Here is a 26,408-nt window from a genome sequence, read left to right as displayed (position 1 = left end):
ACGCCTTACTCCCCATCGGGCGTGGGATTGTCCGATTGACTTACAACCTGGCAAGAACCCTCCTAGGGGTCGTGTGTATACACTCTCGCTACCAGAAACTCAAGCAACATCTGAGTATATCAAGGAGAACCTCCAGCGAGGATTTATCCAACCTTCCACCTCTTCCGCTGGAGCGGGGTTCTTTTTTGTGAAGAAGAAGGATGGATCATTATGACCCTGTATAGATTATCGTGGACTCAATGCCATTACCATCAAAAATCGGTATGCTATTCCACTAATTACCGAGCTCTTTGATCGCATTAAGGGAGCCCGGATCTTCACCAAGCTTGATCTCCGAGGCGCTTATAACTTAATCCGGATCAAGTCTGGAGATGAATGGAAGACAGCTTTTAACACCAGGGATGGCCATTACGGATATCTAGTTATGCCCTTCGGGTGTGTAATGCCCCCGCTGTCTTCCAGGGTTTCGTGAATGAGATCTTCTGGGACTTGTTGTATGTCTGTGTCGTCGTCTACCTGGACGACATATTAATCTTTTCCCAGGATCTGCACACTGATCATCAACATGTGACAGAGGTCCTTTCCAGACTCCGAAGAAACTCTTTATTCTGCAAGTTAGAAAAATGTTCCTTTGAGTTATCCCAGATTCCATTCTTGGGATATATTGTGTCCGGAGTTGGTCTCAAGATGGATCCTGAAAAGGTGAACGCTGTACTACGTTGGCCCCAGCCAACTACTCTCCGAGCAATCCAACATTTTTTAGGTTTTGCAAACTACTATAGACGTTTCATTCAAGGTTTTTCATCCATCGCCTCTCCAATAGTGGCTCTGACCCGGAAGGGAGCTAACACTAAACAATGGTCCTCCGAGGCCCTTCAAGCTTTCCAGTTCCTCAAGGAGTCCTTCTCTTACGCTCCTGTTCTTCGACAGCCTGACGTGACTCTTCCTTTCTTCCTAGAGGTAGACGCCTCTAATGTTGGCCTAGGGGCCATACTATCCCAAAGATCGGAACAACAAAAATTCCATCCTTGTGCCTTCTACTCTCGAGGTCTTCTACCTGCGGAGATAAATTACACTATCGGGGACAAGGAGTTGTTGGCCATAAAAGCAGCATTAGAGGAGTGGAGATATCTGCTGGAGGGAGCTCGTCATCCTGTAACTATTTTTACGGATCACAAAAATCTGTCATATTTGCAGTCAGCCCAATGTTTGAATCCTCGTCAAGCAAGATGGTCTCTTTTCTTTTCCCGTTTTGAGCTTATCATAACCTTCAAACCAGCTTCCAAGAATAGAAAAGCAGATGCCTTGTCTCGGGCGTTTGTGGCGTCCTCAGACGTTGAAGATGGTCCTAACTATCCTATATTAGATCCCAAATGTGTGATTCTGGCCACTTCTTCCACCAAGGTGCTACCATTTGGGAGAACCCTCGTGCCTCCATCTCTACGGAGGAAAATATTGTCCTGGTATCATTCCTCACGCTTTTCTGGACATTCGGGTGAACGCAAGACCTTAGAAGTCCTTTCTCAAAGCTACTGGTGGCCCTCTATGAGGAGAGATGTCAAAGAATTTGTGGCCGCGTGTGAGGTGTGTTCCCAGTTTAAAACTCCCCGCAGAACACCAGCGGGATTACTTCAACCACTACCCATTCCTTCCAAACCTTGGACCCATATTAGTATGGACTTTGTCACCGATCTTCCTCCGAGTAAAAAGTGCAATACCATCTGGGTAGTGGTGGATAGATTTTCAAAAATGGCACATTTCGTTCCTTTGACCGGTTTACCGTCCTCATCTACTCTGGCTGACCATTTTATCAAGGAGATCTTCCGAATTCATGGATGTCCATCTGAGATTGTTTCGGATAGAGGAGTGCAATTCGTTTCCAGATTCTGGCGAGCCCTTTGCAAGACCTTGGGTATTCGATTATCACTATCATTCTCCTACCATCCTCAATCAAATGGACAGACCGAGAGAGTCAACCAAGATCTTGAGACTTTCATAAGGATGTTCTTCTCAGCCAACCAAGACAACTGGGTAGATTTACTTCCATGGGTTGAATTCGCCCATAACAATATGTATCACGAGTCATCTTCAAAAAGTCCATTCTTTGTGGTATACGGTCACCATCCGTCTTTCCCAGAATTTCCTGCCCTCCCTCCCACCCAAGTTCCTGCAGTGGAGAGTGTATGTCAGAGTTTCAAAAATATCTGGTCTCAGGTTAAATCCTGCCTAAAGAAGACATCTGCCAGATACAAGTGTTTTGCGGATAAAAAGAGGCGAGCTATTCCACCACTTAAGATTGGAGACCGCGTATGGCTTTCTACCAAAAATATTCGCTTGAAGGTTCCGTCTATGAAGTTCGCCCCCCGTTTCATTGGTCCATATAGGATCAGTCAAGTAATAAATCCGGTGTGCTTTAAACTACTATTAACTAAGAACCTTCGTATCTCCAATGCCTTCCATGTGTCATTACTCAAGCCTCTTATCATCAACCGTTTCTCTGTTCCTCCTTCAGCGCCTCGGCCAGTACAAGTTCATCAAGAAGAGGAGTTTGAAATTACTCATATTTTAGATGCTAAAATTTCGCGAGGAGTTCTTCGCTTCCTTGTGCATTGGAAGGGCTTTGGTCCAGAGGAGCGTTCTTGGATCCGCGCAGATGATCTCAATGCTCCAGCTCTTCTAAAAAGATTCTACTCCAAGTATCCGGGCAAGCCCGGCTCCAAGTGTTCTGTGCCCACCTTTAAAAGGGGGGTACTGTCACTCACCGGACCGTGAGTGCCTCTGCGCTGGTGCGTGGTTCTCTAGCCTTCCTGCCGGTGCCTGTCCTGAGCCACGGCCGTCCGATATCTTGATGGACTGCGCATGCGCAGCATCCAAGAACTTATGACCTTTGCTTTTAATCTAATTGGAGGATCAGGCACCTCTCCCTATTTAAGGCACCTGTGCTCATTACCTCGTTGCCTGATCTTGAGTCTCATTCCCTGTGAGTCTCTGAAGGTGTCTCCTGTGTCCTGCTAGTGTTTTCCGCTTCCCTCTGATTACCTGTTCTACTCATCGGTGGTTTTCATGCCCGCTACTGATTCCTGTATCCTGCTTGTGTCCTCAGTGTAACAATCCAGTCCAGGTTTGTTACTTTTCCTGTCTGCTCTGTTCTCCTGTGGATCACATGACTCACTTCAGGGCGTGCCATTCAAACCTGCTCTATTTAAACTCAGCACTGACACATGCTCACTGTCAGTGCAGCTTGTTTGCAAGCCTGTCTCCATGGACTCCTGTGCATTTCTGAACTCTCCTGTTGGATTTCCTGTGGGTGAACGTGCTTTATCAACCAAGTGCTGGTAGCACCATCTTTGGGACTCTGTTTGCAAGTATCTCTATGCATCAATTTACAAGACTTTGTTTATTATGCCAAGTGTGCAGATGCTCATCAATGTGAGATTCTGAGCTGCCATCTCACCATATCTACTGTGTACAGAACTTTGCTGCATTGTTTCCATGTGTTGATATGTACTTATGCTCATATTCATTGAAGTACTTATTAAGCAGAACCACCGTCTTGTGTTCTTATTTTCTAAACATTGTATGGTCCTGAATCAGCTAGTCACGTGCACAGGCCATCATGGGAACTGCCCACTAGGCCTGATATTATTCCAGTCCATAACACTCAGCTGGCTTCTGGATTACCTGCTCTGCTCATCAGCGGTTCTCATACCCGCTACAGACTCCTGTATCCTGCTCATGTCCTCAGCTGGCTTCTGATTACCTGCTCTGCTCACCTGCAGTTCCCATACCCGCTACAGCCGTTCAGCGCCCCTGCTGTGCCTGCATATCCTTGTGGACAAACTTCTCTACTCATCAGCGGTATGCTTACTTGTTATTGACTATCAACTGTTACCTTGCATATCCGCTTAGGACAAGCTTCTTAACTCAGCAGCGGTATCCATACCCGCTATAGACTATTTGTTGTTATGCTGCATATCTGTTTGGAACAAGCTTCTCTACTCAGCAGTGATATGCATATTTGTGACTGACTATCAGTTATTATCCCGCATATCCGCTCTGTGCAAGCCTCTCTACTCAGCAGCGGTATACATACCATTATAGACTATTAGCTGTAAACGCTGCATATCTGTTTGGAACAAGTTCCTCTGTGCTCTCAGTGTCTTCATACCATTATTGACTCTTTGCATGCCTCCACTCATCCGCACCTGAACAACTCCTCACTTACTAGCAGTGGTACAACTTGCTATACGCAGACCACTGACTTCCCCGCTACATACCTGCACCTGGACAAGTCTTCTCACCACAGCAGTGGTACAACTTGCTGTACGCAGACCACTGACTTCCCCGCTACCTACCTGCACCTGGACAAGTCTTCTCACCACAGCAGTGGTACAACTTGCTGTACGCAGACCACTGACTTCCCCGCTACCTACCTGCACCTAGACAAGTCTTCCCTTCACAGCAGTGGTACAACTTGCTATCCGCAGACCACTGACTCTCCTGTTACCTTCCTTCACCTGCTCACGTCCACCCTGGTCTCCGTGGTTGAAACCTGTCTTCCACTATTGCTGCAAGTCACTGACTCATCTACCAGTATAGTGCAAGTCATTGACTATCATCAGTTCCATTGGCATCCTCTCTCCATCTGCTGTTATATACGTTCCACTATTCACCCTGCTGCCAGAGGACCGCTGTGCAAACTCCGCCCCTCTGGTAAGCATAGTCACCTGGTGAATCCTGGTCAGAACTCCTAGTGCCCGTGACACACGGAACATTTAGGAGGTAGACAGCAATTCACCCCCCATAGAACTGCATGTTTGCATACAGTTACAGATGCTATTATATTAATTATGCATTGGGAGATGAGCCGGGTATAATACTCCAGCTAATTAATATAATACTCCAGTGATTTTTGTTCCGGAATAATAAGTGACAAGTAGCCTATTAATTATCCAATATACAATAAGTTAATACTGACTAGGGAACTGAAATTTATTCAAGGGAAATGTATCCCTGAAAGTACAGAACCTGCTATATACCTTCGCCCCAATTAATCCAGATCGGATTCGGTGCACTAAGCTATTTTAATTCACATGATTTGTTTTTCACTTGCACAATATAATTTTAATATTTCGTAGGTCAATCTTTTTTAAGACTTATAATAAAGAAATAAAGGTTAAGTTTTATCAATGGACGTTCTCTGATATTTATTAGGAATTTAAAGGGATATCTAATGCAACAAACTCCTGCTTCCTTAAGTGTAATGCTATATTTGGGTTCAAGGTTGCACTCCAGATACTAGACTAGATAGAGGATTAAATTCCTGAAATATTTATATTTACTGGGTATTGATTTCCCACAATTGGTGCGACAGAACAATTCTCTTAATTGCTTAATTGGTGCGACAAAACAATTCTATTTTTTTCTTACAAATAGCAATGGTTAACAGAGGAAGAACAAGGATTTCGAGCACCACCCTCCTTTTAAAGCTTCCAGTCTGTTATTCTAGCTTAATCAGCATGACAAAGTGATCTCCAGCCTTGTCCTCATCAACACTCTCACCTATGTTAACGAGAGAATCACTGACCTGATGTCAGCTGGTCCTTTTGTGGCAGGGCTGAAATGCAGTGGAAATGTTGTGTTTGGGATAAAGTTCATTGTCACGGCAAAGAGGGACTTTGAAATGAATTGCAATTCATCTGATCACTCTTCATGACATTCTGGAGTGTATGAAAATTGCCATAATTAAAACTGGGGCAGCAGACTTAAAATAAATAAAACAATATTAGCACATTCTAACATAACAATTGCATTTATACACTTACATTTCTGCAAACATTCTTGTAATTGTAACACTATAATTTCAGTTTAATAAGGACAGCAAAATAAACATAATATATAATAAATTGTATTTTTTTAAATGCAGAAACAAAGAACGGAAAAGAAAAAAAAAAATGATGTCACACAATAACTATATTTAGTTTCTGACTCACTGGCTTTAAATTCCTTCTTGTTGTCACTATTATCTATGTCAGTGACAACATAGGGTTTAGCTACATTTATTTGCTTGTCACTAATTCTTTTGTGTAAATAATGAGAATGCAACTGGAACTGGAGCTTAGATTAAGCTATATTTGTAAGATAAAAAGACAAATTACAATGAGCATATATATATGTCCTACAAAGAAATGCAATTAGTTGTGTAAGCAGTGTTACTGAGCCAAATACATTTGCATTAGAGAAAGTATTTTTCTTAGCATAGTTTATTTATTTTATAAGTCTTGGAAACAGAAAATTATTTAGAAAGAGAACAGAAATAACCCAGTACAATATGTGAAGTAAAATAGTTTTAAAAGTTACTTAAAATATTTGAAAATCTGTAGGGAGTGGGTGACGTTTATTGTCTTGCCTTTACTGAAATTGCAGGCTCTCAGTTTCTCAGTGCACACTGCCATCTTTTTGTGAAAGTCTCTTATACATAATGCAGCTATATCTCTTTCTCTCTCTCTATCCTTCTGTATATTTTGTTAGTTAGAGCCGAACATTTTTCTTTGTTTTCAGTTTGTATATACTAAAGTACATCCTGCAGTGCTGAACAAAGGTATCCACATATCAGGTGTCAGTCAGTAATACAGTGCATGCACAAATACTATGAGGAGACAAAAAGTCTGGTACTGCCAGGGGAAGGCTGGGCTGAGGGGTAGGAGGGCATCTGTCCCCTGGTCCAGTCTTATAGTGGGCTACCTTGGGCTGGGTCACTGGGCCACCTGCATTTTTTTCCTTTGAAATAGGCTGCTGAGTCGAGTCTTGCCCCCCCGGGCCAAAATTTGTCAGCCCTTCCCTAGGTATTGTCACGGTCCAAACTTATGTGACTGCAGGCAAGATTGGCAAGTTGTGGCTAAAATTTCTTGACCTGAACACACAGAATGATAATCGATTTCTGAAAGAAAAACTGTACTGTTATAAGAAATTAACCCATATAAAGAAAATAGTCAGTTCTCACCTTTTTATCCTTAATCTTTCATAAAACAGGCTAAACAAATATTTTAGAACCTAGGAGGAGCTTCAAAAGGTTAATCTCATCTATAGGTGAGTAATTGCTGACCCCAAAAGATGTTAGGGGATTCTTAGTTATTTTAAAAAGAGTACATAGAGAATTTAATTTACTCTTTTCTGTTTTTTGGGGGGGGGTCTTTAATCTTATTATTTATTTATTAAAACTTTTTTTTTGTAAGCCTTTAATTGCATGTATGGAAACCACCAATAAATGTACCCTTAAAATAGTTATTTTATTTGAAATGTCCATGACCAGGGTTTGGTAACAGAATAATGTCATGTCTGGTACCTCAGATCAAGGATCTCACTCATTTCCTCCATGGTTCTGTCACTCCTTCCCCTCTATGGATGTCTATTTCTGTGGTTCTTTCTCTGCTCCCACCCTCCATGGTTGTATCTTTCCCCACCACCTTCACAGGTTTCTCTCCACCCACTGCTTCCATGGCTTCCTCTCCCAATCAACATTTTTCTCTCCCCTCACCCCACAATGGCTTTTTCTCTCCCAACTCCTCAATGGTTCTCCCCCACCCCTTCCAGGGTTCTCACCTACCTCATTTCCTCCTAAATTCTCTCAGCCTCCCTCCACCCCAGCAGTGAATCCTCCTTGAGAATTTTGATTTTGTGGACATCATGTAATGATGACTCTATACTACAAGGAGGATCCACATATTTCCTCCCTCTCATACCTCATCCCCTTCTGACCTCTTCATCACTGTCGACAACTCCTCTATCTCCCCTGTCCCCCAACTTCGCTGCCTTGGTGTCATCCTCGACTCCTCTCTCTCCTTTGGCCCCCACATCCTCTCTCTTGCTAAATCCTGCCGCTTCCAGCTGCGTAACATCGCTCGCATTCGGCCCTTCCTCTCACAAGATGCCACCAAATGTCTCATCCACTCTCTGATCATCTCCCGCCTAGACTACTGCAACCTCCTCCTCACTGGCCTCCCCCACTCTCATCTTGCTCCCCTTCGATCTGTTCTTAACGCTGCTGCTAGACTTATTTTCCTTTCTCGCCGCACCTCTTCTGTCTCCCCCCTCTATCTAGCCCTTCACTGGCTCCCATTCCCCTTCAGAATCCTCTTTAAACTCCTCACACTCACATACAAGGCCCTCGCCAACTCCACTGCGCCCTACATCTCCACCCTCCTCTCTATTCACACTCCATCCCGCCCTCTCCGTTCTGCCTCTGATCGTCGCCTCTCTTCCCCCCTTATTACCTCCTCCCACGCGCGTATCCAAGACTTCGCCCGTGCTGCCCCCCTCCACTGGAACAAGCTCCCTCCCTCCATCAGAACTTCCCCTAATCTGTCCAGTTTTAAACGGGCTTTAAAAACCCACCTTTTTCTTAAAGCCTTTCAGTCTCCCACTTAACTCCCTACCTTTTCTGCTGCCTCTCCTCCTTCTTTCCCCTTCCCCGCCCCTGTCCCCCTATTCTCCCTCTCTCCCCTGCGTCTCTTTGTCTGTCCACCCCTTCCCTTAGATTGTACGCTCCTCTGAGCAGGGCCACCTCTCCTCCTGTTTCCACCACTTCTAACTCTGCTCTCCAGCTACTTTGCCCTCCTCCTCGACGACCCTCCTCCCCCCGTCCCCTCTGGGGGTCTCACTGTCTTCCGCCCCCTCCTTCTTGGGCTCCGTTGTTTGCCAATCCTCCCTCCCCCTTTCCCCACCCTCTCTAGCTGTGCATTGAGCTTACTGAGTTACTGTGCTTACTGTTTACTGTACTGTGCTGTCTCACCTTGTATTGTAATTCGTTTTGTCCCTGTACGGCGCCACGGACACCTTGTGGCGCCCTATAAATAAAAATTAATAATAATAATAAAAGGATGGAGGGGGAAATGCTATGCATTTTTTTCAACCCTGTGGTTCCACGGTATTAATATTACTAATAGTGGTGGTACACTATTAAATGGAGCCACATGGAGTTCCTGCAAAAAAACCATCCCTTGGCACTACAGTTGCTCTGGAGTCTGCAGTGTCCCTGTTGTGCCATGAGGAGGAAGAAAATGTCTGGTTGGTGGACCTACAGTAACTACTGGTACACCAAGGGTTACAACAGCACAGGCTAAATGTCCCACATTGACACATTTCCCATTCTGTAAAACTGTTGATGAACAGTGGACCAAGTGCCAAATTCCCTTAAACTCTGGCTTCTTTCTGCTGCAGGTTTTAACTACTGTAATTTAATTGACTATCACCTACTATGCCACTGGGTGATGACAGGTCTAGGAAATTCTTTCCTTTTTATTTTGGTATTTCAAGCAACAAATAAGTTACACCTAATATTATTCCTCACTAAAATCAAAGAACTTTTAATGCCTCTTCTCTATGCCTGCACTGCTTTAGTCCTTCTTTCTGTGAGTTTTCCTGTAAGACTAAAAATATATTACAACTAATGGGCATTTTACATTCACTTTTTATGTTTAGTTCTTTTACCAGTTCAATATATTATACTGGAATAACGGATGAAAAATGTAACAATAAAATGTTAGCGATGATCTGAACAGCACCATTGACTGTTGACTTATCTTTAATGCACTTTTCATGAAGTTGTCATTTTGTTGGTCAAGGGAGTACAGAAAATATAAAAGAGGAACTTAAAAAAAGACAAACTTTTATTGAAACTATAATAATAAATTCCAAATTAGCACCAAATTTTATTTCTGAAGGTCATAAATATGATACTATGATAAATATTGTTATTTATTTATGTTTTGTTATTTTTATTCTTAAAGAGGTTTTACCTGCAAGCAATAAAAAAAATATATGAGTTATTAAAGGGTCGGGCAAATTAAACTGTCTGAGGTTAAATTAAGTACAAATTTAATTGGGCCTGATTCTACAAGGTTTTGCAGATAAGCTACACCACCTGTAGAATCAGACCGATTACCATCAAGCAGACAAAAATTAGCCAATCACAGTACAACTCCCATAATATGAACATAATCTCATTAAAGTCACAAGTAGCGAGTGTCACATTCATTCTTCCTGGATGTATGAAAGAAGAAACATCTGCATCTTAAATGGATGCTAATTTCCACATAGTTCTGGCTTACAAAACATTATCACTGATACATTCATACATTGCTGTTTTCGGATTCTTCATTTTATTCAGCATTTGTATACATATATTGCAATGAATATTATATCTTTGTAGGGGTAATTTACATTATACAATTTGGATCCTTATTTTTTTGGTTTCTTCAATTTGACCTTACGCAGACATTCAAGAATCTGTTTCCAACTGCATGAATACAGCAATAGGCATGGTTTTAAGAATATACTTAATTCTTATAGACACAGAAAGTTTCTGACTGTTTAGCAAATCTTAAAACATCTTTTTCACTTATTTTTCTCAAGGTAGGTATCAGTTTTGGTGACTGGTATACATGGATGAAAGCAATGCACCATGACCCTTTCATATGCGACAATCAAAAATGTATTTGCAAATTGTAAATCAGATAGTGGTGAACAGGGCAGCCACATTGATGATGGATAGATATGTATTGATGGCAGTCAAGAAGTAAAGAATGTTGGTGATTTGTATTTCAGTTTTCACAGATTTTCAAATGACTGTCAAATATACCACAGTTTCTGTAATTCCTTTAACATGCTTTTTTTCTTAACATGAATTATTTTTATTGAAATTTTTCAGGGCATATACGGGGTTACAGAAAGCAAAAAGAGAGATCAAAACAGGGGTGGCACAAAGGAGGGGCACCCACATGGGGGGAGGGGAGGGAGTTACCCACTAGGAACATCACAATATCAAAAGAGCAATTATGCACAGTAAGGAGCAAAAAAAGGAGAGAAAAACATGATATAATGTTAGGATACAAAAAATTTGCTCAGTCAACCTGTAAAAGCTGTAAAAAATGGCATACTATCAATCTGGGGAGATTCGGTTAGAGCCAAGACGATGGGTCAGGGGGGAGCCAAGATCATCCTGAGTCGCACCCGCACCATCTGTGATATACTTGTGCCATTTCAACCATTTCATGATAGAGGCTGAAGCAGATGTGGAATAGGGCATATCTATAGACTCTGTATCAAAGCTCAACTGGATCTTTGAAACAGTTTTGGATAGAAGAGGTTTGGTGGGAGTGTTCCAGTTTTGGGCTATTGCAGCCCTAGGCACTAACAAAATGTGTCCCAAGACATATCTATAGTGCTTAGGGAAAGAGACTGGATAAACGTGAAGCAGTGTCAGGAGTAGATATTAAACCTAAAACTTCTCTCTAGATTGAATGAATGAATGAGCGGATAGGTCCAAAATACATGGAATATATTGGCTGTACAATTATGATTGGGAAGGCCAAAATGTTTTTAATCTAGCCAGAGTATGATACAACCGATTGAGAAGTTTGACCTGTATTTCATTATGTTAAATACATTTAGATATACGATGGGAGGTAGAATATATAGAAGCATAGAAATATAGAATTTGACGACAGATAAAAACCGCTTGGCTCATCTAGTCTGCACATTGTTTTATTAACCTACAGTAACCTTAAACCCTATTTGATCCTTTATTCTTTATAAAGATATGCTTATGTCTATCCCAAGCATGTTTAAACTGCTTTACTGTATTAGCCTAAACCCCCTTTGATGGGAGGCTATTCCACTTATCCACTATCCTTTCTGTGAAGTAGTTTTTCCTCAAATTTCCTCAAACCTACTTCCCTCCAGTTTCAGTGCATTCCTCTTGTTCTAATATTTCTCTTCCTTTGAAGAATATTTCCCTCGTATACCTTGTTCAAGCCCTTAATATATTTGACAGTTTCTATCATTTTCCCCCTTTCCCATCTCTGCTCCAAACTACACATATTAAGATCTTTGAGTCTTTCCGGGTAAGTTTTGTGCTGTAGGCCATGCACCATTGTAGTTGCACTAGTCTGAATGTGCTGTGGGTAAAAAGGTTAGATGAAGGTCTGACTGCCAGTGTAGCTGGGATGAAACCTTGGGGGATAGGACCAGGGAGTGAATATATTGGTACCAGAATGTTATCCCTCCCATATTGGTACCCTTCGTTAAGCTATCAAATACTTGGAAAGGGGGTATGCGCAGATAATAGGAAGTCTTGGAAGTAAACATGACCCAATGTCTAATTTGAAAGTATTTATATGTATCTTTAGGTGGGATGCCAAAGCGGTCCTGCAGAAGAGCAAAAGGGAGGAGTAGATCCTGCACAAACAGATCTTTTAGAGAGGTCAGCCCTCTGGTACACAACATGTTGACATGTTCAAGTCTGGTATAAGCTTGGAGAAAGCACTGAGGGACGTTTTTGAGTGGGGAGCACCAAATCCTTGTGTAACCCAATTAGTCTATCACAGATCACAGATCTGCAAAGCATCCAAAATGGAGAGGAGCCTACGAGTTGACGGAGAGCGGTCACTCTTTGGGGTCCAAAGACGGTTGGCTAAGGGGAATTCAGAGCTTGGGATCCTTTCGAGCTTCACGCATGGTTTGGAGGTGGGAGGGAAAGACCGATCTCAAAGGTGGGTCAACATACAAGCCTTCTGGTATTGTACCAGGTTGGGGACATTTTGTAAGCTAGGAGAGAGCGTTTCTGTTTACAAACATAGGGCACCATTAAATTGTAGAAAATATCCATAAACCATTTGGGAACAATGTATGGGATGGTGCGGAAAATGTACATTAGTTTGTGTAGCAGCATCATCTTAAAGCCAGAAATACGACCCAACCAGGAGACCTTGTAATTAACCCAATTCTTGGCCAAAGTAGAGAGATGGAGAAATATTTGGGAAATATTGGCTTCAAATATATTAGTAGGAGTGGAGGGTATATGGATACCCAAATACGCCAGAAAATCCTGCACCAATACAAAGGCAAATCTCTTCTGTAGGCTTGCAAGGTAGGTTAGGGGGAAATCAATGGGAAGAGCCTCAGATTTACTAGCGCTCAATTTGTGGAAAAAGGTTGCACTACATTGGTCCAAGATGGATAATAGGGCTAACAACGAGGTATCCAGGCTGGTGATAAACAAAAACACATTGTCTGCAAACAGGCATAGCTTATGTGGATTCAAGTTAAGGGAAATACCGGGGAAACCAGGGGATGCCCTTATCATTTAGGCCAAAGGCTCAATGGCCGGAACAAACATAAGGGAGGAAAGTGGACAGCCCTGTCAGGTACCATTAGAAATGGGAAATGGGGAAGAGAGGAAGCTGTAGCTGAAGACCCTAGTGGAGTTTTCCTGATACATAGCCAGTATGCAGTGTAGAATATCACCTTGAATACCAAATTTAACAAAGACTTTTCTCATGTATTGCCAGTAGAGCCTATCAAAGGCTTTTCTCGCAGCTAAGAAGAGCAGAATACGCTTATTCCGGGTCCCACTTAGGGGATCAACAACATTCAGAATACGGCAAGTGTTATCTGATACTTGGCATGAAGCCTACCTGATCTGGATGGATTAAGTTCAGGAGAAGTGGATTCAGACTATTGGCAATTAATTTTGCAAAGACCTTCAAATCAGCATTGAGTAAGGCTATAGGCCTGTAATTCTTGTAGTCAGAGTGATCTTTGCCAAGCTTCTGGGTATTGTGAAAATTTTCACAACCAGCATTTCAGGCAGGAAGCTGTCGCCGTTTGTAATGCTATTGTACAATTTAGTTAGAAGCAGAGACAATTAATCTTGAAAAGTGATATAAAAGGCATTAATATATACATCCTGACCGGGAGCCTTGTCTTTCAGAAGGCATCAGACAACCTCTTCAATTTTCCGCTGGGACCAGGGGAGATTAAGAGATGCTAAGCTCACCCCAAATAGGGAGGGGAGGTGCAAGTAGTTAAGGAATGTGGATATTGAGTCTGCAGTCAGTTGGGGTGTATTGCTATCATCCCACAGTTTATACAAACTAGCATAGTGTTTTGCATAAAGGTTCACAATATCTGTGGGAGTTGTGGAGCTTATTACCACGGAAATCATGGAGAACTTGTATTTTTTTCTGAGCTTCCTTGCCACAGACTTTGCGGGCCAACAGTTGGCTGTGTCACTCACCAGACTGTGAGTGCTTCTTCCCGTATGTTTAGGAACCGTGGCCGTCCACCATCCTGAGGGTCTGCGCATGTGCAGCCCTTTCAAACCTTCAGTACATGTTCCTTTTAGTTAATTGGCTGATCAGGCAACACTCCCTATTTAAAGTACCTGCTGTCTATACCTCGTGGCCTGATCTTGGAGTCTCATTCCCCATGAGCCTCTGAAGGTGTTCCTGTGTTTCCTCGTGTATTCAGCCTAGCTGATTCCTGTGGTTTCCAGACCACTTCAACTCTCCTGTGGTTTCCAGACCACTTCAAACTCTCCTGTGTTTCATCGAGTCTGCTGCAGCTGATTCCTATCCGCTGCCTCCGTGCACTACAGTTATCAGCTCACTTCAACTCTCCTGTGTTTCATCGTGACTGCACTAGCTGATTCCTATCCACTGCCTCCGTGCACTACAGTTATCAGCTCACTTCAACTCTCCTGTGTTTCATTGTGACTGTACTAGCTGATTCCTATCAGCTGCCTCCGTGCACTACAGTTATCAGCTCACTTCAAACTCTCCTGTGTTTCATCGTGACTGCACTAGCTGATTCCTATCCGCTGCCTCCGTGCACGACAGTTACCAGCTCACTTCAACTCTCCCGTGTTTCATCGAGTCTGCACCAGCTGATTCCTATCTGCTGCCTCCGTGCTCAACAGTTCCAGCTCACCTCAACTTTCCCGTGTTTCTTCGTGACTGCACCTGCTGATTCCTATCCGCTACCTCCGTGTATCTGCAGTGTCCTGCTTATCGCTACCCTCCAGTACTCCTCGTGTCTGCAGCCAGCTGATCCGCTCTCCGTGCTTCTACAGTGTTCCTGTCTGTGTCAACTCGCCTGTCTGCATAGGATCAACGCTCCGCTGCTGTCTTCTCTGCTATACCACTTTTACTCTTCAGTGATCTCCAGGTGTCCAGTTCTATATACTACTGCTTCCTGAGTATTGTTTCCATCGTTGCTGGTCTACCTACCTGTGCGCTGCACCTACTTGGTTACCGCTTCCATTTGCCTGGGACTTCGTATCCTGCCGGCCTCCTGCCGCTCAGGTATCCCTGCACTCCTATCTGACAGCCTGCTCTTCTGAACCACGGTATGCATACTTATCATTGACTGTCCTGGTGTATTGCATCCCTTGCTGGACTGAGTTGTTCTTCTCTGTAGTTGCCTATCCATTGAGACTATTGCCATCATTTGACTGTGTTACCTTGTAGTCTGGATAGTGCCTGTGACTTTGTATATTTGTGCAGTGCTGCTCAGTTATTATTACTTTGTGCATATCATCGTGGGATCAAGTTCAGTGTGCCCGTGTATACTCTGCATTACATTTATCTCCCCGTGCTCCTCCTCACATATATATTTCAGTGGTACAACTTGCTAGTGGCAGACCACTGATTCCTGTTTCCTGTGTCACCTGTTTCCAGTATCTTTCCACATAGCAGTGGTACAACTTGCTAACGCAGACCACTGACTTCCCGGATACCTCCACCTGGATTCCGTTCCCTCACCTAGACAGCGGTACAACTTGCTAAAAGCAGACCGCTGACTCTCATCACCTCCTCGTTACTTCTGGACATTCCTCCTCACTATAGCAGTGGTACAACTTGCTATCCGCAGACCACTGACTACCCTGACGTTTCCTTTGTCCATTCAGTTCCTCGTGTACTATTACCTATATATTACCAGTGCTGCTAGTCATAGACTTTCCACGAGCATTCTCTACCATCTGCTGTCTCCTGTTCCGTGATCACCCCGCTACCAGAGTACCATATTATTATTATTATTATTATTATTAATATTTATTTATAAGGCGCTACAAGGCATCCGCAGCGCCGTACAGAGACAAACAAAATCACAATACAATGGGAGACAGCACAGTACAGTAAACACAGCAACTCAGTACGCTCAATGCACAGCTAGAGAGGGCGGGGAAGGGGGAGGGAGGATCCGAAAACGACAGGGCCCAAGAAGGGGGGCGTGGAAGACAGGGAGACCCCCAGGGGGGAGGAGGGAGCGAAAGTGGATGTGGGGTGGAGGACCTTGGAGGAGGAGGGCTAAGTAGCTGGAGAGCAGAGTTAGAAGTGGTGGAAACAGGAGGAGAGATGGCCCTGCTCAGAGGAGCGTACAATCTAAGGGAAGGGGTGGACAGACAGAGAGACGCAGGGGAGAGAGGGAGAGTAGGGGGACAGAGGCAGAAGATAAGGTAGGAAGTTAAGTGGGAGACAGAAAGGCTTTAAGAAAAAGGTGGGTTTTTAGGGCCCGTTTGAAGCTGGACAGATTAGGGGAAGTTCTGATGGAGGGAGGGAGCTTGTTCCAGTGGAGGGGGGCAGCGCGGGCGAAGTCTTGGATACGCGCGTGGGAGGAGGTTATAAGGGGGGAAGAGAGGCGACGGTCAGAGGCAGAACGGAGAGGGCGGGATGGAGCATGAATAGAGAGGAGGGTGGAGATGTAGGGCGCAGTGGAGTTGGCGAGGGCCTTGTAGGTGAGTGTGAGGAGCTTAAAGAGGATTCTGAAGGGGAATGGGAGCCAGTGAAGGGCTAGGTAGAGGGGGGAGACAAAAGAGGAGCGGCGAGAGAGGAAAATGTCAGGCGCCGTCCGCACGGCCGCCTGACTGCCTGACCGCGCGTCTGGTTGCTATGCAACCAGACGCATCACTTCCGGATTCCCCCTGCCTGACCCCTTGCTGTATGACGCGCCCCGTTGCTAGGCAACGGGACGCTATGTAGGATTCCCGGCGGCAGGTATGACAGCGCTGCAGCGCTGATGCTGATTGGACCTCCACACTATTTAAACCTCTTCCTGCCCTCTAATCAGTGCCAGAGTATCAGGTCTTCCTGTCTCCAGCGTTTGTGTGTTCCAGTTGCTGTATTTGTTCCTGACATTCCTCGTGCTGCTTGTGACCCTTTTGACCCGGACCGTTTGACCACCCCTATCTGGATTCTGGCTTTGTACTGCACTCCCTGAACGTTACCGACCCGGCTTGCCTCACCATTCTTCTGGATTTCCCTTTGTACCTCCTCTACCTGAACGTTGCTGAACCGGCCTGTCTGACAACCCCTTGTATCTCGCTGTGGACTCTAGGAAGGACCGCGACCTGCGTGTCCCTGCAGCGGAGTCCATACTTCCTTGCGGGGGTTCCTGGTGAATACCAGGGGCACGTTAGACTCCGCGCCTTCCTCTGAGTTGCGCCAACAACAGCAGGTACGTTCTACCAGTCATACACCCACTATCAGTCGTGACAGTATACTCTGGCCATGACAACGGAGGGGTCTGGTGAACCGTCTGCTCGTGACCTACTCCTGCATTTGGCTCAACGAGTGGAGCAACAAGAAGCAGCCCAAGCGAATCTTCTACAATGTGTCCAAGGGATTGCTTCCCGCTTCGATACATTTCAGAATGCTGCACCCGCTACACCAGCCACAACCTCTGCGGCATCCACAACATCCAGTGTGGTTACGGTCTCTACAGCGGCCTCCGGTGTACGCATCCCGACACCCGAAAAGTTTGACGGTGATCCCAAGAAGTGCAGGGGCTTTTTGAACCAATGTGCCATTCAATTTGAGTGCAACCCAGGGGCCTTTTCTTCAGAACGCACCAAAGTAGCCTTTCTCATCTCCCTCCTCAGTGGTCAAGCCCTTGCCTGGGCCTCACCTTTATGGGAACAAGGGGGTCCACTTCTTAATAACTCCAACTCTTTCATTGAAGCTTTCAGGAAAGTCTTCGATGATCCCGGAAGAGTTGCTTCTGCAGCTACCAGCTTGTTAAACCTCCGCCAAGGTGACCTGTCCGTGGGGCAATACGCAGTTCAATTTCGAACCCTGGCTTCCGAGTTAAAATGGAATAACGAAGCACTGGTGGCAACCTTTTGGCAAGGTCTGGTGGACCGGATTAAGGATGAGCTAATTTCCAGAGAACTCCCGGCGGAGTTAGATTCTCTCATCTCCATGTGCATTAAGGTGGATTTGCGCTACCAAGAGCGCACGCAAGAACGCTCTCCCGGCAAACGGTTCATACCACGGCTAGCACCCCAGTTCCAAAATCCCATCCTGCCAGTGGACGAGCCAATGCAAGTAGGCCGCTCTAAATTATCCCTTGAAGAGAGGGAGAGACGCTTCAAACAACGCCTGTGTCTGTATTGCGGAGATCCGGGACACCTGCTAAGAGTTTGTCCCAAGAAACCGGGAAACTCTTCCTCCTAAACGGTGGCGGGGAGGCCGTTTTAGGAGAATCCACAGTTGCTCCCTATTCTAAAGAAAATTCCCCAGAATTTCAGATGGCTGTCATCCTGAGCACCCCCAAGGGTACCTTTTCCACCACGGCCTTTGTGGACTCCGGCTCCTCCGGGAACTTCATTTCGGCAGATCTAGCTTCGCAGCTCCAAATACCTCTAAACCCATTGCCCCAACCGTTATCCCTGACGGCAGTCGACGGAAGTCGTGTCACTCACGGCTCCATCTCCTCCGTGACGTCTCCTGTTCGGTTGAGGGTAGGAGTACTTCATAGCGAGATGATCCAACTTTTGGTGTTGCCGAGGTCCATTAATCCCCTCATCTTGGGGCTACCGTGGCTGAGAAAACATTCTCCTCAGATGGATTGGGACCACGCTCAAGTCATGTCGTGGGGTTCAGGATGTCGCTTTGAATGTCTGTCTAGAGTCTTGCCTCCAAAATGTCAAGTAATGGCTCATTCCGAGCTAACCCACCTTCCTGAGGCCTATATAGAATTCCAAGATGTATTCAGTAAAGTGGAAGCGGAGATCTTGCCTCCTCATCGTCCCTGGGATTGTGCTATTGTTTTATCTCCTGACCAACCCATCCCCAAAGGAAGGACCTACCCTTTATCTCGTCCAGAGACGTCAGCCATGTCTCAATATATTTCAGAAAACCTGAGACGGGGATTTATCCGCAAATCCACTTCCCCAGCGGGTGCAGGGGTTTTTTTTGTTAAGAAGAAGGATGGGTCTCTTCGGCCTTGTATTGATTATCGTCCTCTCAACCGCATCACTGTCAAGAATCGATATCCACTACCCCTCATCTCCGACCTCTTTGACAAACTCAGTGGATCTCAAATCTTTTCCAAACTAGATCTCCGTGGGGCCTATAATTTGATTCGCATCAAAGAAGGAGACGAATGGAAAACGGCCTTTAACACCAGAGATGGACATTTCGAGTACCTGGTGATGCCCTTCGGCCTCTGCAACGCCCCAGCCATCTTCCAAACCTTTGTTAACGATATCTTCCATGACCTGTTGTACACTTCTGTGGTAGTGTATTTAGACGATATATTAATATTTTCTAAAGATCTGAAGACTCATCGGGAACAAGTAAAGGAGGTCTTACGTAGACTCCGGAAACATCACCTCTACTGCAAGCTGGAAAAATGTGTGTTTGAGATTAGCCAGGTACCTTTTCTTGGTTTCATTGTGTCGGGTCAAGGTCTTTGTATGGATCCCACCAAGGTGTCAGCTATTCTGGACTGGCCTCAGCCACAAGGCCTTAAAGCTATTCAAAGGTTCATCGGCTTTGCAAACTATTATCGTCAATTTATTCAGGGATTCTCCACCATTATAGCCCCCATTACAGCTTTAACCAGGAAGACTGCCAACCCCAGGGTTTGGTCCTCGGAAGCCATGTCTGCCTTCATAATGTTAAAGAAAGCATTTTCTTCAGCCCCAGTTCTGTCCCAGCCAGATCAAGAACGACCTTTCTTCTTAGAGGTAGATGCATCCTCTGTAGGCATTGGGGCGGTGCTTTTTCAAGAGTCTCCGGCTGGCTCACACAACCCGTGTGGGTTTTTCTCCAGACGATTTCTTCCTAGTGAATGTAATTATGGAATAGGGGACAAGGAGTTACTGGCCATCAAGGCGGCTCTGGAGGAATGGCGACATCTGTTGGAGGGGGCTATATTTCCTGTTACTGTGTTTACCGACCATCGGAACCTAGTGTTCATTCAAGAGGCTCGTTGCCTTAATCCTCGGCAAGCCCGCTGGGCATCCTTCTTCGCTCGATTTAACATGAAGCTCACATTCTGCCCGGGAGCCAAGAACGGACGTGCCGATGCATTATCTCGCTCATTTGACGATTCCGATCGTTTAAGACCGTTGGTTCCTCAGCATATTATTGATCCTGCTAATATCGTAGCCCTTACTAGGACCAAAACGTCCTCTCCTCCTCCAGGCCGGTCATTCGTGGAACCCCATCTCCGGCTCAAGACCCTGCAGTGGGCTCATTCATCCCGCATTGCCGGCCATGCTGGAATAAAGAAGACAACATCGCTGCTTTGCAGACGCTTCTGGTGGCCTAATGTACGTGCCGATATTGGTAAATTTATTGCTTCCTGCACTACTTGTGCTCAACACAAAACTTGTAGAAGAGTTCCGGCAGGCCTTCTTCGTCCACTCCCTATCCCCGATGCTCCTTGGGAAAGTGTGGCCATGGATTTTATCACGGACCTACCCCTCAGTGCAGGGTTTACCACTATCTGGGTGGTTATTGATCGATTTTCGAAGATGGCACATTTTATTCCTCTAACTGGACTGCCCACGGCCAGTCGTTTGGCAGATATCTTCATCAAAGAGATATTCAGACTACATGGTTGCCCGAAGGAGATCATTTCGGACCGTGGAGTCCAATTCACATCCCATTTCTGGAGAACCTTTTGTAAGAGATTGAACATAGAATTGAAATTCTCTTCGGGATATCATCCGCAAACCAACGGACAGACGGAGCGAATCAATCAAGATCTCGAGACATTCCTCCGCTGTTTTACCTCCGACAACCAGAATAAATGGTCTCAATTCCTTCCTTGGGCGGAGTTCTCCCATAATCAACACATTCATGAGTCTACCGGATTCTCCCCTTTCTTTATTGTATATGGAAGTCATCCTGTGTTTCCGGATCCTTTTCCAGTGTCCTCTTCACCGGTTCCAGCCATAGATACTCTTTATCGGGAGTTTTCTCTCATTTGGGCTAAGACTAAGATGGCTTTACTCAAGGCTACTCAGCATCACAAAATCTTTGCAGATCGTCATCGGAGGGCCACTCCTCTCTTAAAGGTGGGAGACCAAGTATGGCTATCCACCCGGGACCTAAGACTAAAGGTTCCTTCTATGAAGATGGCTCCTCGATTTATTGGCCCATACACCATCATGCAAGTCATTAATCCTGTATGCTTTAAATTGAAACTTCCTCCTTCTCTGAGATGTCATAATACTTTTCATGTCTCATTACTACGACCAGTGGTACTCAATAAATTCTATCGACCTCCCTGTCGTCCCCCACCAATACAAACCTCTTCTGGAACTGAATTCGAAGTCAATCGGATCTTGGCCTCTCGCATTCTTCGTGGCAAACAGCAATTTCTTGTCCATTGGAAAGGATTTGGCCCAGAGGAGAGATCATGGGTGGACAAGCAGGACCTTCACGCTCCTATAATTCTCAAAAAGTTCCTTCAAACAGGAGGAAGAAGAGGAGGGTATACTGTCAGGCGCCGTCCGCACGGCCGCCTGACTGCCTGACCGCGCGTCTGGTTGCTATGCAACCAGACGCATCACTTCCGGATTCCCCCTGCCTGACCCCTTGCTGTATGACGCGCCCCGTTGCTAGGCAACGGGACGCTATGTAGGATTCCCGGCGGCAGGTATGACAGCGCTGCAGCGCTGATGCTGATTGGACCTCCACACTATTTAAACCTCTTCCTGCCCTCTAATCAGTGCCAGAGTATCAGGTCTTCCTGTCTCCAGCGTTTGTGTGTTCCAGTTGCTGTATTTGTTCCTGACATTCCTCGTGCTGCTTGTGACCCTTTTGACCCGGACCGTTTGACCACCCCTATCTGGATTCTGCCTTTGTACTGCACTCCCTGAACGTTACCGACCCGGCTTGCCTCACCATTCTTCTGGATTTCCCTTTGTACCTCCTCTACCTGAACGTTGCTCAACCGGCCTGTCTGACAACCCCTTGTATCTCGCTGTGGACTCTAGGAAGGACCGCGACCTGCGTGTCCCTGCAGCGGAGTCCATACTTCTTTGCGGGGGTTCCTGGTGAATACCAGGGGCACGTTAGACTCCGCGCCTTCCTCTGAGTTGCGCCAACAACAGCAGGTACGTTCTACCAGTCATACACCCACTATCAGTCGTGACAGAAAATAAGCCTAGCTGCAGCGTTAAGGACGGATCGAAGGGGATCGAGATGAGAGTGGGGGAGGCCAGTGAGGAGGAGGTTGCAGAAGTCCAGGCGGGAGATGATCAGAGAGTGGATAAGGCATTTGGTGGCATCTTGGGAGAGGAAGGGCCGGATGCGAGCGATGTTGCGCAGCTGGAAGCGGCAGGATTTAGCAAGAGAGAGGATGTGGGGGCCAAAGGAGAGAGAGGAGTCGAGGATGACACCAAGGCAGCGAAGTTGGGGGACAGGGGAGATAGAGGTGTTGTCGACAGTGATGGAGAGGTCAGAAGGGGATGGGGTATGAGAGGGAGGAAAAACTATGAGCTCAGTTTTGGCAAGGTTAAGTTTGAGGAATCGAGAGGACATCCAGGAGGAGATGGCAGAGAGGCAGGCGGACACCCTAGAGAGGAGGGAGGGAGAGAGATCAGGAGAGGAGAGGTATAGTTGAGTGTCGTAAGCGTAAAGGTGGTAGCTGAAGCCGAAGGAGCTGATGAGTTCACCCAGGGAGGAGGTGTATAGAGAGAAGAGTAAGGGTCCCAGAACAGAGCCCTGAGGGACCCCGACTGGAAGGGTGGATGGGGGGGAGAGAGACCCAGAGGTGGTGACAGAGAAGGAACGGTGAGTAAGGTAAGAGGTGAACCAGGACAGGACTGGGCCGGAGAGGCCGAAAGACTGGAGGGTGTGAAGGAGGAGGGGGTGGTCAACGGTGTCAAAGGCTGCAGAGAGGTCAAGGAGGATGAGAAGGGAGAAGTGGCCCCTGGCTTTTGCAGAGAGGAGGTCATTGGTGACTTTAGCCAGGGCAGTTTCAGTGGAGTGGAGGGGGCGGAAACCAGACTGGAGAGGATCAAGGAGGGAGTATTCAGAAAGGTAGGAGGTGAGACGGCTGCAGACGAGCCTCTCAAGAATTTTGGAGGCAAAAGGGAGAAGAGATATGGGGCGATAGTTCGAGAGAGAAGTGGAGTCGAGATTAGGTTTCTTAAGAATGGGGGATACGAGAGCATGTTTGAAGGAGGAGGGGAAGATGCCAGTGGAGAGGGAGAGATTAAAGAGGTGAGCGAGGTGGGAGCAGGTGGTGGGGGAAAGGGAGCGAAGAAGGTGGGAGGGGATGGGATCCAGGGGGCAGGTAGTGGGGGGGGAGGATAAAATGAGAGAGTGGACTTCCTCGCCGGTGGTGGGACGGAAGGAGTGGAGGGGAAGGTGGTTGGGGGGGAGGACAGAAGAGTGGGAGGGGTGGAAGAGAGAGTGGAGGAGGAGATTTCAAGTCGGATGGCCTCGATTTTAGAGGAGAAGAAGGAGGCGAAATCAGAGGCAGTCAGGGAGGAGGGGGTGGGGGGAGGGGAGGGGGCCAGGAGAGTGCTAAAGGTGGCAAAGAGGCGGCGGGGGTTAGAGGACTGGGAAGAGATGAGGGATTTAAAGAAAGATTGTTTAGCGAGTGAGAGGGCAGAGCTGTAGGATGAAAGGATGAATTTAAAGTGGAGGAAGTCAGCCAGGGAGCGGGATTTTCTCCAGTGACGTTCGGCGGAACGGGAGCATTTTTGGAGGAAGCGGGTAAATTTGGAGTGCCAGGGTTGGGGTTTGGAGCAGCGGGGGTGGACGGAGTGGGCAGGGGCGACCGCGTCCAGAGCGGAGGTGAGGGTGTGATTGTAGAGGGAGACCGCCTGGTTGGGGCAGGCCTGGGAGGAAAGGGGAGAAAGGAGGGTATCGAGAGAGGAGGACAGAGAGGCAGGGTCAAGAGCATCGAGGTTGCGTATGGACAGAGTAGGTTTGGGCAGGGGGAGGGGAGCAGGAGAAGAGGAGAGAGAGAAGGAGAGGAGATGGTGGTCGGATAGAGGAAAGGGAGAGATGGAGAAGTCGGAGAGATTACATAGGTAGGAGAAGACAAGATCAAGGGAGTGACCAAGGCAGTGGGTAGAGGAGGAGGTCCATTGGGTGAGACCAAGGGAGGAAGAGAGGGTGAGCAGTTTGCTGGAAGCAGGGTAGGTGGGGTTGTCGATGGGGATATTAAAGTCACCGAGAATGATCGAGGGGAGATCGGAGGAGAGGTAGTGAGGAAGCCAGCTAGCAAAGTTGTCAAGGAAGAGGGAGGTGGGGCCAGGGGGGCGGTAGATGACAGTGACGCGGAGATTGATGGGGTAGAAGAGGCGGATGGAGTGAGCTTCAAAAGAGGAGAAGGAGAGGGAGGGTTCAGGGGGAATGACACGAAAAGTACAGGTGGAGGAGAGGAGGAGGCCAACTCCACCGCCAGGGCGGGCACCAGGCCTGACGGAGTGGGTGAAGGAGAGGCCACCATAGGAGAGGGCAGCGGGGGAAGTAGTATCAGAATCGGAGAGCCAGGTTTCAGTAACGGCAAGAAGGTTAAAGGAGTTGGATAGAAAGAGGTCGTGGATAGCAATCAGCTTGTTGCGGACGGATCTGGCATTCCAGAGGGCACAGAAGAAAGGGGGAGAGGAGAGGGGGGAAATGGGGATGAGGTTAGCAAGATGAGCAGCGCGCGGAGGATGGCGGGGAGGAACGGGAGAGGTAGGGCGGGGGGAGAGTATGGGTATGGAGTGAGAGCGGGGAGGCATAGTAGGGAGAGAGAGTAACAGAACAGTGAGATAGTGGGGACAGTGAAAACCAGGTAAGAACAAAGGCAGGAAGACAATGAAAAGGTGGAAGATAATAACGAATTAGGGCGTGGAGGGCATGGAACAACAGTACAGTGAGATAATAAGGACAATGAAGACAGGTAAGAATGATAGCAGATCAGTAAGATAATAAGGACAGCGGATAACAGGTAAGAATAAGCAGGGAGACAATAGCAAGATGGAGGACAATAACCAATTAGGGCGTGGAAGGCAAAGAATAATAGAAGGAGAGGTAATAAGGACAATGGAAATAGGCAAGAATAATAACAGGTAAAACTAGTTGCTGGTAAATATAAAATCAGGAAAAACAAGATAAAGGCATATAAATAGTAGAATAATAACAGGTAAAAAGTAGAAACTTGTAAATGTACAATCAGGAAAAACAAAATAATGGCATATAAAATAATGTTTTATATGCAGTTGATGCAGTTAAGCCAGGGATTCAGCAGGAGAAGGGTTAACTGACAAGCCGGGTCGGTACACAGTTGATCAGTTGCTGCAGATAAGCCAGGGATTCAGCAGGAGAAGGGTTAATTGACAAGCCGGGTCGGTACACAGTAGATCAGTTTGTGCAGATAAGCCAGGGATTCAGCAGGAGAAGGGTTAATTGACAAGCCGGGTCGGTACACAGTAGATCAGTTGATGCAGATAAGCCAGGGATTCAGCAGGAGAAGGGTTAATTGACAAGCCGGGTCGGTACACAGTAGATCAGTTGGTGCAGATAAGCCAGGGATTCAGCAGAAGAAGGGTTAACTGACAAGCCGGGTCGGTACACAGTAGATCAGTTGATGCAGATAAGCCAGGGATTCAGCAGGAGAAGGGTTAATTGACAAGCCGGGTCGGTACACAGTAGATCAGTTGGTGCAGATAAGCCAGGGATTCAGCAGGAGAAGGGTTAATTGACAAGCCGGGTCGGTACACAGTAGACCAGCTGATACAGATAAGCCAGGGACTCAGCAGGAGAAGGGTTAATTGACAAGCCGGGTCGGTACACAGTAGATCAGTTGATGTAGATAAGCCAGGGATTCAGCAGGAGAAGGGTTAACTGACAAGCCGGGTCGGTACACAATAGATCAGTTAGTGCAGATAAGCCAGGGATTCAGCAGGAGAAGGGTTAATTGACAAGCCGGGTCGGTACACAGTAGATCAGTTGATACAGGTAAGCCAGGGACTCAGCAGGAGAAGGGTTAATTGACAAGCCGGGTCGGCACACAGTAGACCAGCCGATGCAGATAAGCCAGGGATTCAGCAGGAGAAGGGCTAACTGAAAAGCCGGGTCGGTACACAGCAGATCAGTTGATGCAGATAAGCCAGGGATTCAGCAGGAGAAGGGCCAACCGACAAGCCGGGTCGGTATACAGTAGATCAGTTGGTGCAGACAAGCCAGGGATTCAGCAGGAGAAGGGTTAATTGACAATCCGGGTCGGTACACAGTAGATCAGTTGATACAGATAAGCCAGGGACTCAGCAGGAGAAGGGTTAATTGATAAGCCGGGTCGGTACACAGTAGATCAGTTGATGTAGATAA

The sequence above is a fragment of the Mixophyes fleayi genome, chromosome 3 (assembly GCF_038048845.1).
Source record: "Mixophyes fleayi isolate aMixFle1 chromosome 3, aMixFle1.hap1, whole genome shotgun sequence".
Taxonomy (NCBI): Eukaryota; Metazoa; Chordata; class Amphibia; order Anura; family Limnodynastidae; genus Mixophyes; species Mixophyes fleayi.
Note: the sequence above shows the minus strand (reverse complement) of the source record.